Source organism: Paroedura picta, chromosome 12 (assembly GCF_049243985.1).
Source record: "Paroedura picta isolate Pp20150507F chromosome 12, Ppicta_v3.0, whole genome shotgun sequence".
Lineage (NCBI taxonomy): Eukaryota > Metazoa > Chordata > Lepidosauria > Squamata > Gekkonidae > Paroedura > Paroedura picta.
This window is the reverse complement of record NC_135380.1, coordinates 16,232,584-16,244,091: the sequence shown is the minus strand read 5'-3', so window position 1 is coordinate 16,244,091 and position 11,508 is coordinate 16,232,584. Positions and strand designations below refer to the sequence as shown.

General features: G+C 45.6%; 1 long non-coding RNA gene across 1 annotated transcript; it reads right to left on the bottom strand.

The window, feature by feature from the left end:
- Window positions 1-1,158: 1,158 nt before the first annotated feature.
- LOC143822046 (uncharacterized) lies at window positions 1,159-9,213 on the bottom strand. The gene is made up of 3 exons (XR_013226023.1): window positions 8,378-9,213; window positions 1,884-2,005; window positions 1,159-1,635 (listed from the first exon to the last, which is right to left on the bottom strand). It is a non-coding gene; the product is annotated as an uncharacterized LOC143822046 (long non-coding RNA).
- Window positions 9,214-11,508: the final 2,295 nt, after the last annotated feature.

The window sequence follows — 11,508 nt, the reverse complement described above, 5'->3', positions numbered from 1 at the left end:
GGAAATGAAAACTCACTTTATTTGACCATAGATACTGCAAGGCAGTATGTGATTCTTCAGGGCTGCTGGGGGGAGGGGGGTGGTGGAAAGTAATCATAGGTTGCCAGATAATATTTCAGTGCAGTGATAGGATCTAGTAATGGCCAGGCAGATTGATGAGCTTTTCAGACAAGTGGAAGGCAGACACGGATGGCACAAGAAGTATTGCTAGGGAAGAAGCAAACGATATTGCCATCAGTATTTTGGGGTTGGAGCATCTCCAGGGGTAGATTTCCAAAATTGTTTGGGGGAAAGGGGCTGGTGCAATGAAGCCCAAGGGTTCCCAGAAGTCAGATTCCTACAATCATTTGGAGGAGGAGGATGAAGCGAATTTGAGTTACCAGATTCTATGAATACTCCGAGACTTCTGGGACACATGTCTACAGGGGAGCTTCCTACCACCAGCAAAGGAAGTGATGAGCATTGCTGGGTGTCCGAGCTGTAGTATGCTTATGGTGCACATTAGCTACCACCTGAAAATAATTTTGCAAATTCACGACGCTTGGGAGATGAGGCATCTGTGTCCAGGGGCATCCCTTTTTTGCCCAGCAGATTTCAGCAGTATAGTATTCACCATTACTTTGCCCAGGGTCTGGACCCTCAAAGCTCTTTGCCCCCAATGAAACTACCTTGGGAAGTGTTGTCGCATTGCAGGTGACTTATATCAACCACCACGCAGGGTTTTCAAGTCCAGAGACAAGCAGCCTTGAATATCCTTGGTGGCTAACCAGAGCTGGCCTTGTGTCGTTTCCGAAATCTGCTGAGATCGGCCTAGCGCGGGCCGTCCTGCCTTATCCAATGTCAACCCATCACCTCATCCAACTCAATGTTACCTTTACACCAAGCAAGTTGGTTCGCCGGTGTACTTTAATAGGCTATCTGGCAGAATTGAATGTTTCCAATACCCGCTGACCAAGATCCTCGGACTGGAAGTGCCCGGGATTGAACCGGGGACCTTCTGCTCGCGAGGCATACGCATCCCCACCAAGCCACAGCCTCGGCTGATTCCAGTTTGCAAGGGGCTTCCATGTGATTCTGTGCGATTGCTGTGAAGGATGCGGTTTTAAGAATCACAGCTTCAGTCAGACTGAGTCCCATTTATAAAGGAAGCATTATATTAGACAGCACAGACTGAACCAATCTGTCAGCCCGTAGGCAGGAATGCTAAAGGGCGAATACATAGTACATTCAGGGTGATGTCATTGCTACAATATTTTTCACAAAAAAAACAACCCAAGAAATTCTAGGCTTATCTGGAACAAATTACCCATTGAAACCTGCCTCTCTGATTGGCAGAGCATACCACTAACAGATTTATAACTCAGATTGTTTGACAGTTTCCCATTTCCTTTCATGTATTTCTAAGTGACGGCGTAGAATTTGCCAACGGAACGCCACACGGCAATTGTTGGCTGCAGGGCTGGGCAGAATGGGAAGGAACACAGGCTTTCCAGAAGAGTCTTCTAGCTGTGAGTAGACACTTTGCAGGCCTCCGGGAAAAAAACACACACACAAAAACTTCCATTCCCGGGAAACAGAATTTCGCCTTCTCCCCCTCTCTTCGTTTGTAGAATGCAAGTTTTAGGTTACAGCTACCTAGTAGGGGAAGAAAGGGGGTGAGCAAGCTGTATAATTAATCATATTAGATCCTGGCAGATGCTTTCGTTTGCAACAATGTTGCTATTATTAAGTGTGTAAAGCTGCCCATTACAGCCAGAGTCCACGTGCTCAGATTTCTGGGAAGAAAGACTTGGCAGCCTTTCCCCGGAGCAGAGGAGGTTTGTCACATGGCATGCGTCAAGTACCACTTTCCCAACCGCAATCAATCACAGGGCTGGTCATACCTGTCAGTTCTCCCTCACGGTGAGACCTTTCTCCGAAAATGACCGCCAGCCTGATTCGAAAGGAACCAACAGGATGGCGAAGAGTGGGCAGGCATGAGGAGGTGGCTGCTTTTCAGACGGAGCTGCTTCAAGGGAAGAAGGGAGCAGGTAAGGGGAGGGGCGAAGCAAAGCAGAAAACATAAGGGTTACTTAAGAGTGCTGTTGAACTGCAGGCTGATAGCAATGGCAGCATGCATGCAAAGGTGTGGCCTTGGGTGGGCTTGCATCCCAGACCTTTCTTTTGCTTTCTTTCCAAACTGAGAGACAAAGGAAAGCACGGTATAGAGATCATTCATTCATTCATTCATTCATTCATTCATTCATTCATTCATTCATTCATTCATTCATTCATTCATTCATTCATTCATTCATTCATTCATTCATTCATTCATTCATTCATTCATTCATTCATTCATTCATTCATTCATGGGATTTCTATGCTGCCCTCTCCAGAGGTTCTCAGGGCAGCTTGCCGTGTAGGAGAATAATCTTGTACAGTAAAAACAATTCGGTCTTAAAATTGAACGAAGAAAACCGTTCCCAATCCTACAATTGCTCCAACCATTAAAATCTTCCAGGCCAGATGTTAACCGGACAACAGAGAGAAGGTTAGCCCAACTTAGAGGGAAATTGAATAGCTCAGGGGAAGGCCAGGATGGAAATGAGGTGGGGTGGGTGGACTATTTGATAGTAAAGTGCTTCCTGCCTTGGCTTCAACCAAACACCTGTGGAAAAGTGCCATTTTACAGGCCTGTGAGATGTTGGGAGCTCTGTAAGGGCCCAGCTATCTGTCGGCAGCTCATTCCACCAGGCAGGAGCCAGGGCCGAAAAAGCCCTGGCTCTGGTCGAGGCCAGGTGCACTTCTCTGGGGCCGGGGACCCCACCGACATGTTGGAATTTGCAGAACAACGAGATCTTTGGGGTGGGGTATATGCAGAGAGGAGGTCCCTCAGTTACGCAGGTCCCATACCATATAAGGTACCATTCCTCTTATATCACAAAGGTTATCTGCAGAGTTAGAGCACAGTGGATCGGATCCTTCGTTAGCCACCATTCCAGCTGGCTTCTGCCCATACCTGGGTCCCATGATCCATGGCATAGACTTGGGGTGGTCAAAAGGGGCTCCTCTCCTCTGCTTTTTGCCAGGGGAAAAGTTGGTAGGATACAGTCCGGAAAGTTCGGAACACTGATTTCCATCTCTTGGGGCCAAGCAACACATGGCATTGGAGAACTGTGACTGGATCCCCGAAAATGCAACTGAGCTGTGGCATGAGAGGGGAAATACAGATCGGAGCCATAGTGCCAAATAGCCTTGTCAGTCTCCAGGTGACTCCTGGAGACCTCTCGCTATTCTCCCCAAACAACCAAGCTCAGTTCCTCTGGAGGCAATGACTGACTTTGAAGGGTGGGCTGTAGGGCATTACATGCTGTTGAGATAAGATCCCTCCCCTGTCCACACTCTGCCCTCCTCAGGCTCCGTCCCCCAAATCTCCAGGTATTTCCTAATCCAGCATCGTCGACTGCTACGGAAAGTTTTTGGAAGTGTGTCCCACCAACCCTACTTCCCCCCACAAACCACCTGGACTGCTTCTAGGCCTGTTGGAGGGGGGGGGGGAAAGACACATGTCTGTCTTTTTTGCCTCATAAGCAAGTGGGCGGAGGGGCAGTGATGAGGAAAATGAGGGGTGTGTTTGTGGGGAAGTGTTTACTTCCTCACCCCTGCCCCGCAGCCCTGATATATATCAGCATTCTCTGGCAAAATACACAAGATTTCTGTTTATTCCTCCATAGCCTCACAAGTAGCTCTGCTGACCACAAGGAAATCGAGTTATGCTCATTGTATCGCTGCTGAAGGGCCAGGGAGCTACTCAGTTTTAGAAGCACTGTCTCTTTTCAGTAGAGGAGACTATAAGTGACATTATAGGTTGGTTCAAAGGAGTTCTTTAAAGATATAATAGCACAGAAGATGTTCTCTCAAAGATTATCAGGGCAGACATTCTCTTGGTGACAGTAACATTAAGTTCTGGCATCTGGAGGTAAGCCTCTCTGTCTGAGTTATTATACATTAACTCTGCAGTGTCTCGTGCTAGCTGCTGTCAGAGGGTAGATACCAGTGTTAAGGACAGCTTTATGCCTTTCTGAGCCCCAAAGGCGAAATGTTAAACCAGATCCAAAGAGTTTCTTCATCTGACAAATCCTTTGACATATTTTGCATCACATACAGCAGGCTTTCTCAACCAGGGCTTCATGAAACCCTTGGGGTTTGTGATGGCCCAGGATGGGTTTCTTGAATGGATGGGAGCCAATTAATTTTTAATATATAGAATCATAGAATCATAGAATGGACGGGACCTCATGGGTCATCTAGTCCAACCCCCTGCATTATGCAGGACACTCACATCCCAATCGCTCATCCACTGTAACCTGCCACCCTTTTGCCTTCACAGAATCAGCCTCTCTGTCAGATGGCTATCTAGCCTCTGTTTAAAAATTTCCAAAGATGGAGAACCCACCATATATATATTAAATTTGTTAAACATTTATTGGGTGATATGATCATATATGGTCATGTTAACACACCTCCCCTCAATGGTCAATGATGAGCCTAGATGGGATGGGAAGGGGAGGGGTCCTGTGTGGTCATGTACACAGCTATGCTTCCCAAACATATTCTGCAAGATCATGCCACTTCTTGAGTTTCTCAGAGCCTGAATAATATTTAAGGAGTTTCTCAATGGTAAAAAAGTTGAGAAAGGCTGGTTTAGAGTTTTGTTGGGTCCCACTGAATCTCTGATTCCCAAAGTTTCTCCCACTAGCCTGTTTGTTTGTTTGTTTGTTTGTTTGTTTGTTTGTTTGTTTGTTTGTTTCTTTCTTTCTTTCTTTCTTTCTTTCTTTCTTTCTTTCTTTCTTTCTTTCTTTCTTTCTTTCTTTCTGGAGCCATTGTTTCTTTCTAAATAAAATTGTGAGCAAGAGGAATGCTATTGAAGCACTAGCAAGCATCACCACGGACCTGTTACCAGTCTATCGACTACAGGATGGCAGGTTTGGACGAGTATCGGCAGGAAGAAAATGCCTTCCAACGATCAAAGAGGATGAGGAGTCCTCCTGTCTAATAAACCAGTATTATGGGGAATTATGGTATCTGATCATTGGTTTCTTTCCCACATCCCTTTCTGCCTTCCCAAGCAACAATAATCTTAACTGTGGATTCTTTCGGGACAGGGTCTTTGGGGCTTGGGGTAGGAGGGAAATATACGGACTGTATGAATCAAGAACATAGCACGGGAGATAGATTATCCTTCCCAGCATGACAGCCCTTGTTATAATTGGCCCTCTTTCCCCACATTTTTAAAAAAGATGTCATGCTCTGCCACATAATCATAGACCACTCAGGTCGCATCTAGATTGCTAGATGGCTGTTAAAACCCACAATAAACACCCTTGCAAAGAATCCTTCAGCAGACCCTGCTGTATGCATATTGTGATAGAAACCACTACTAGGGCAGTTTAGAAAATAATATGTGGCATCAAGCAGACAACATCAGCTTTGAGAGGGGGAAGTAGTTGATCAAAGGGCCAGGAAGTATCACAGGAAGTGTGCAAGAGGAATGCCCTTCGTGGGGCAAAGTTGAGATCAGACTGGCAACAGAAAGGACCTTATCGGCCATAATAAATTATTGTTCTTAATGAAACATAGAATTTTCATTTGAACGCTGTGGCCCAGCATTAACAACAGGATGCTATGACGCATGAGTGGAAGCTTTCAAGTACTGTGTCTTTTGCAGACCGGGATCCGGCCCTAGAGTGGACACTCTTGGAATGGGCATTTCAGGAAGATGGGTTAGACTCTTATGTTACAGTATTAAAAACACGAACAAGTACGTGGCTCCTTGAAAGGCCTCAGCTTCTCTGATTGCCCTCATTAGCCTGGTTCTACCTTGATTTTCTACCAGCAGTCCCTGCTTTTGTAGTACCTGCTTCTGATCAGTTTTGGGAATGCCTTTGAAGGATGAATTGTTCAGATTCTGCAAATGTGAATTTGCTAGAGTTTCCCCGCCAGGGACTAGCGTTATAAGTCTTTAGAAGGTAGGTCTCTGAGTGATGGAGCTGGATGATCAAGCCTGTCTCTGCTTTCCTTACATTCAAATGCATGTTCATGAACATTAAGGCACCACATTGCTCAGTCTGCTATCGTATAAATGGAATAGTCTCAAGAGTTGGGAGGTAACATAATAAAGAGCAATGATAGTTTTCTAATAGGTTTCGATCTGAAAGAACACATACAGCAAACAGTGCAAGTGCTGTGCTTCTGTGAAATATTGGAGGTTCCAGAACTATAAGTCATGCTGGGCCCCCCTTTCAAAAAGCAATAGACTAAGGGCCTGTGGCATACATGTCAATCTAGCAATGCTTATTTGCCACCTAAGAGAAAGCCAGTTTGGTGTAGTGGTTAGGAGTGCGGACTTCTAATCTGGCATGCCGGGTTCGATTCTGCACTTCCCCACATGCAACCAGCTGGGTGACCTTGGGCTCGCCACGGCACTGATAAAACTGTTCTGACCGGGCAGTGATATCAGGGCTCTCTCACCCTCACCTCCCTCACAGGGTATCTGTTGTGGGGAGAGGAATGGGAAGGCGACTGTAAGCCGCTTTGAGCCTCCTTCGGGTAGGGAAAAGCGGCATATAAGAACCAACTCTTCTTCTTCTTCTTCTTCTTCTTCTTCTTCTTCTTCTTCTTCTTCTTCTTCTTCTTCTTCTTCTTCTTCTTCTTCTTCTTCTTCTTCTTCTTCTTCTTCTAACTAGGCAATCCTTGTCTTCCCCTTCATTGTATGCAACAATGATTATTGCACAGCACCAATCAGTTGCCTTGGAATGAAGATATAAGTGGATTTTAATCTCAAAGGATGTTCCGCATTCTTCTACAGGCAGCAAGAAAGCACCCAAAACAGCAGTTTAGGATCTAGTCCCTACAAGTTTATCCTGTCTTTTCTCTAAGGAATTCACAGCGGTATTCAAGGGTGGGCTAATCTGGTGCTTAGGGCCACTCACATTGCTGGGCAAGGATTTGGAGCTGGTTGTCCTTGGGCCCAGTTAGATGACACATCTGCTGTCACTGTTAGGGTCTCTTTGCCCTAAGTCTTTAGAAGTTAAGACAGCCATCAAATCAGGGAACTAATGTTCCCAGTGCACTGGGGATGATTATTATTATTGTTGTTATTAATATTATCATTATTATTTTAGATTTATTTCCCGCTTCTCCCGACAGGCTCGAGGCGGGTCACAACAACTAACCCCATTAAAATTCCCATTAAAACATCAATCTACTAACATGATGGCTAAAAATCCCATCCCTCCCCCAATGCATCTGATACGGGAGCGTGATGCAGGGGAGGGGGCAATCCCACATCATTTTCAGGAGCCAAACAACCATAGGGAAGTGTGTTTGCTCCAATGTACATGGAGCCCCGCAGGATGGCAAACAGGCCCTTGCTTCAGCTCAGGAAAACGGCGCAGAAAAGAAAGCCGATGCCTCTCCTCCACCTACGCTGCATTCCTAAGCCGAATCAGGACCCAATGCATCTGGGAACGTTATTTCCCCGACGTCATTATCTGCAAAATGAGTTGGGGGACCTCAACTTGAATTGTGGCAGATGTTTTGTCCAGTTGAAGCCCTCGTTCCTACCTAGCCTGCCACTCAAAGTACACTTCCACACTGGCTCCCACCAGTAGAGGGTGGTCCTCGCTGTGTGTCCATCAGGTTAAATACACATCCCTGACCTTGTTGGAAGACATTGCTCAAAGAGAAGAGCCTTCAAAGAGCTAAGACGGCAGAAAAAGCCAATTCTTTGGGCTGCATGTATTAAGAAAACATGGCTTTGCTGCCGCCAATGGTTAGTTCTCTTCCAGAGGCAGGGGAGCGGCCACCACAGAATCACTCTGGGAAGGTAGTGTTACCCCTTTATCAATCATTACTGACACATTTCCTGTGTTTGTGACTCTGCGGACAGCTCTGTTATTGATGGACTTTTTCCAGTAGTCCCTTGCCTTCACTTACAGCTTGTGTTTCTTTTCTTTCAACTCTTAAAAAAAAACACACACACACACAGAAATTGGTTATCGTGGTGGTGCGGGTGGGGGAAGGGAAGGCTGTCTTCTGAAAGCACTTTTTGTGGAATGCCTTTAAACTCCTGGAACAAGGCCGGAAATATGTACGAGGCGTGACGGACACCCTAATCTGTGTGTTCAACAAGGAAATCTGGCCAATGTGTAATTACAAGATGCTGAAAGATCTTAAACACAGGAGAAAAACAAACTTCTTCGTCAGGCTGAATTGCTTTTCTTGATTTGTAAAAAATGTGCATGGCTACAGGCATGAAGAGAATGTCGGGCTGCCAGGGCCAGATTTGGAGAGGATAATTATATGTTTAAGAGTAACATAGGACAGAACATCTCACCATGGATCGCTTTTCCCATCAGACTGCTGTTGCTGGGGAAGCCGCAACTTGTACAAGTGTCCTTCCTTGGAGAGTTCCGAATGTCTCTCAGCTCTGGGTTGGTCAGTTCATGGAGACCTGGGGCTGGAGCCTGGGGAAGGCATAGTTTGGGAGGGAAGGGGCCTCAGTGGATTAAAATCCCATAGACTCCGCCCCGCTAAATGTCTATGCCATCTGGAAAGAAGTTGTAATTCTGGGAGGATGGCTTTTCTGATTCGAATTCTTCACTTAGCCTTTGGTTCCCTCCCAGCTGTTTCTACTCTAGAATCCGATTGTTTTCACTTTGTTTTGTTCTTCCTCATTTCCTTCTTTGAAATGTTCGGTTAATTGTGGGGAAAGTTGCTTTCTCTTTTCTCTTTAAAATATTCACCTGTAGGGCAGTTCAGCTCCTAGTATAGCCCTCCCTACTTCCCAGGCACTATGACCACACTACATGCTATGTGGAAGAGCCGGAAATGAATCTCTTATGGTTTTTTTTTTTTAAGCAGCAGCGGGGTAGCTAGAAACTTAGTATACGGATTTTCCTAATGGAGCTAATAGCTCCATCAGGCCCATTTCGGTCAGAGGGTTGCTAACCTCCAGATCAGGCCAGGAATTCTCCCAGAATGGCTACTACTGAAATGCAGGTTACAGACAAGGGTTCCCAACTGTAAACCGGAAGATTTTGGTAGATTTGGGGGTGGAGCTTGGAGAGAGCAAGGTTTAAAAAGAAAAGGGACTTCAGCAGGATGAAATGCTGCAGAGGCCACCCTTCAAAGCAGCCATTCCCCCCTCCTCACAGGAACTGATCTCTGAAGTCTGGAGATCAGTTAGAATACGAGGAGACCTCCAGACTCCTGTGTGACGATGAAACAGAATTCTTCTTTATTCCATAGAATGTAGAGTCAAAGCCAAAATGTTTGACTCTACATTCTGTGGAATAAAGAAGAATTCTGTTTCATCATCACACAAGAGTCTGGCCATCAGTTTCCTCTGACTTTTTGCTCTCTGCCATCACTGACCTTCCCCCTTCCCCCTTGAAGGCTGGCAACCCTATGTAGGAGGTTTGTACCTTCATGGCAACTTGTCGAATAGGACTCAAGTCTAGCCTTTTTTGCCCCAGAAACAAAAGGTGAACATGCTGCTTTCTACTTGGGACCAGAGTGAGTGTAAAAATGATCCATAGAAGCTGGAAGCTGGAAAATGGGCCTGAAATGCCCAGTGTTGTCTATTGATTCATGGTAATGCCAGCCCTGCCTGGCTCAAATCCAGTCCTGAATCAGGGCCTTCTCCTACTTAGCTTGGACTCCTGGACCCCAGGCAAGAGCAGATAATATTTCAACTCCTTTCCTTAATGGAACAAAGATGACTCAAAGGCTTTTTAGAAGGAGCGGTTTCATTTGGTCTTCGATGTTTGCTACACGCCTTTTATTTTATGGGTAAATCATCATCTATTAGCTCTCCTTTAAACAAGATGATGGGAGCCTTTACTCAAATCATAACAGTCCCTTTCAGCTGACTCCGGGGAAGAAAATGTGTCTGTGTCAGCGATTTCCCCGTGTACACACACACGCACACACACTCACACAGCCTTTGCAAGTTGTACCTTGCATTATAGAAAGGCCTCCTTCCTTACTGCTGAACAAGTGCATAAAGATGATCTTATTTATTGCAGGAGACATGTTTTAAAACAACTGACAAAACCACAAGATGTAAAATGACAAGCAAAAGAGGAGGGTGTTCTTTAAAAAAAAATTAAATAAAATATAGGCGGCGTATATTTCTGGCATTGATCAAAATGCAGTATTTCTTTTAAAGCTGCAATTAGTCCTTCACAGGCAAGCCTGTAGCAAGAAAAAAGGGACTATTAACCGAGAGGCCTGCTTGGTTGTTCTCTTTGCAGCCCGGTGATTAACATTAAAGAACTGTGTGAACTTTGGGGTGGGGTGGGGGGAGGGAGAGGAGGCACAATTTATTCCTCCCCCCCCTTCATTCCCTTGATGTGTGACTAACAGCTGTTTTTCTTTGTGGTAAAGCAGTGGGATCTTCCTGTTGTTGATGTAATGGAGATGCTTCCTGGTGTGAAATTCTACAGGATGGATTGTGCAAAGGGAGTAGGGCTCCACGCACTTATCAAAGCGCTTTAGGAAGAAGGAAGGGGGGGGGGGACCCCTCACTTTCTTATTCTGCAGGGACAGCCAAGGGTTTAAAACACATACACACAGAGAGGATCCGGTGTCAGATCAAAATGATATGCTGTGTTGTTGATTTGGTGGGGGCAGGCTGCACATTTTATGAAACAATTTTTACAAGCTCAACAATGCTCAAAATAGGGGGGAATGCATTTAAGTGGTCACAGTCGAAGAAGAAGAAAAATACACATAGGTGGTTACAATTTTAAATTACAAAGGGGTGGCCATGTTAGTCTGCCACAGCATCAATGAAATGAAAGCCGGTGGCTTGAACATTGTTAGATTGCAAGGTGCAGCTGGACCTGGGGGCAGATTAAGAGTCTTCCACGCTATCCTAAAAAGTCATACCTTTCTAAGTTCAATGCCCTCAATGGTTCGTAGAATTTAAAATCCTCTGCTAGTATCAGAGGATACTTGGAAATTTCCAAACTCTGGAAAGGCTTTTCTCCTATCAAGATAAAACGATGGCATGAAAGTTCTGCAAGGCTCTCATTGGCCCTTTGAACCCAGCAGTCTTCAACCCCAGGGGTGGAAGAAACCCCAAGTGGGCTTAGAACTCCACTTGCCAGATCAAAAACAAGTACTGAACAGCCATTTCACCCCCTACTCTTTGGAAGGCGCTGCTTCTGAATCATAGAATCATAGAGTTGGAAGGGGCCATACAGGCCATCTAGTCCAACCCCCTGCTCAAAGCAGGATTAGCCCTAAGCATCCTAAAACATCCAAGAAGTTCATGGGGTAGACAGCAAGGTGCAATAGCCCTTACTTCTCTTTGCACACATGCTATGGGGAACAACAGAATGGGCATGTGAGGTTATTCCATGATGGAGAAGTTCCTTCATGGCCCCAAGTTTGGCTTGTCCCTCAATGACAGAGTTCCTGGTACTTGGCTTGGATGTCCTGTCTTCAGCTCTCCTGGTC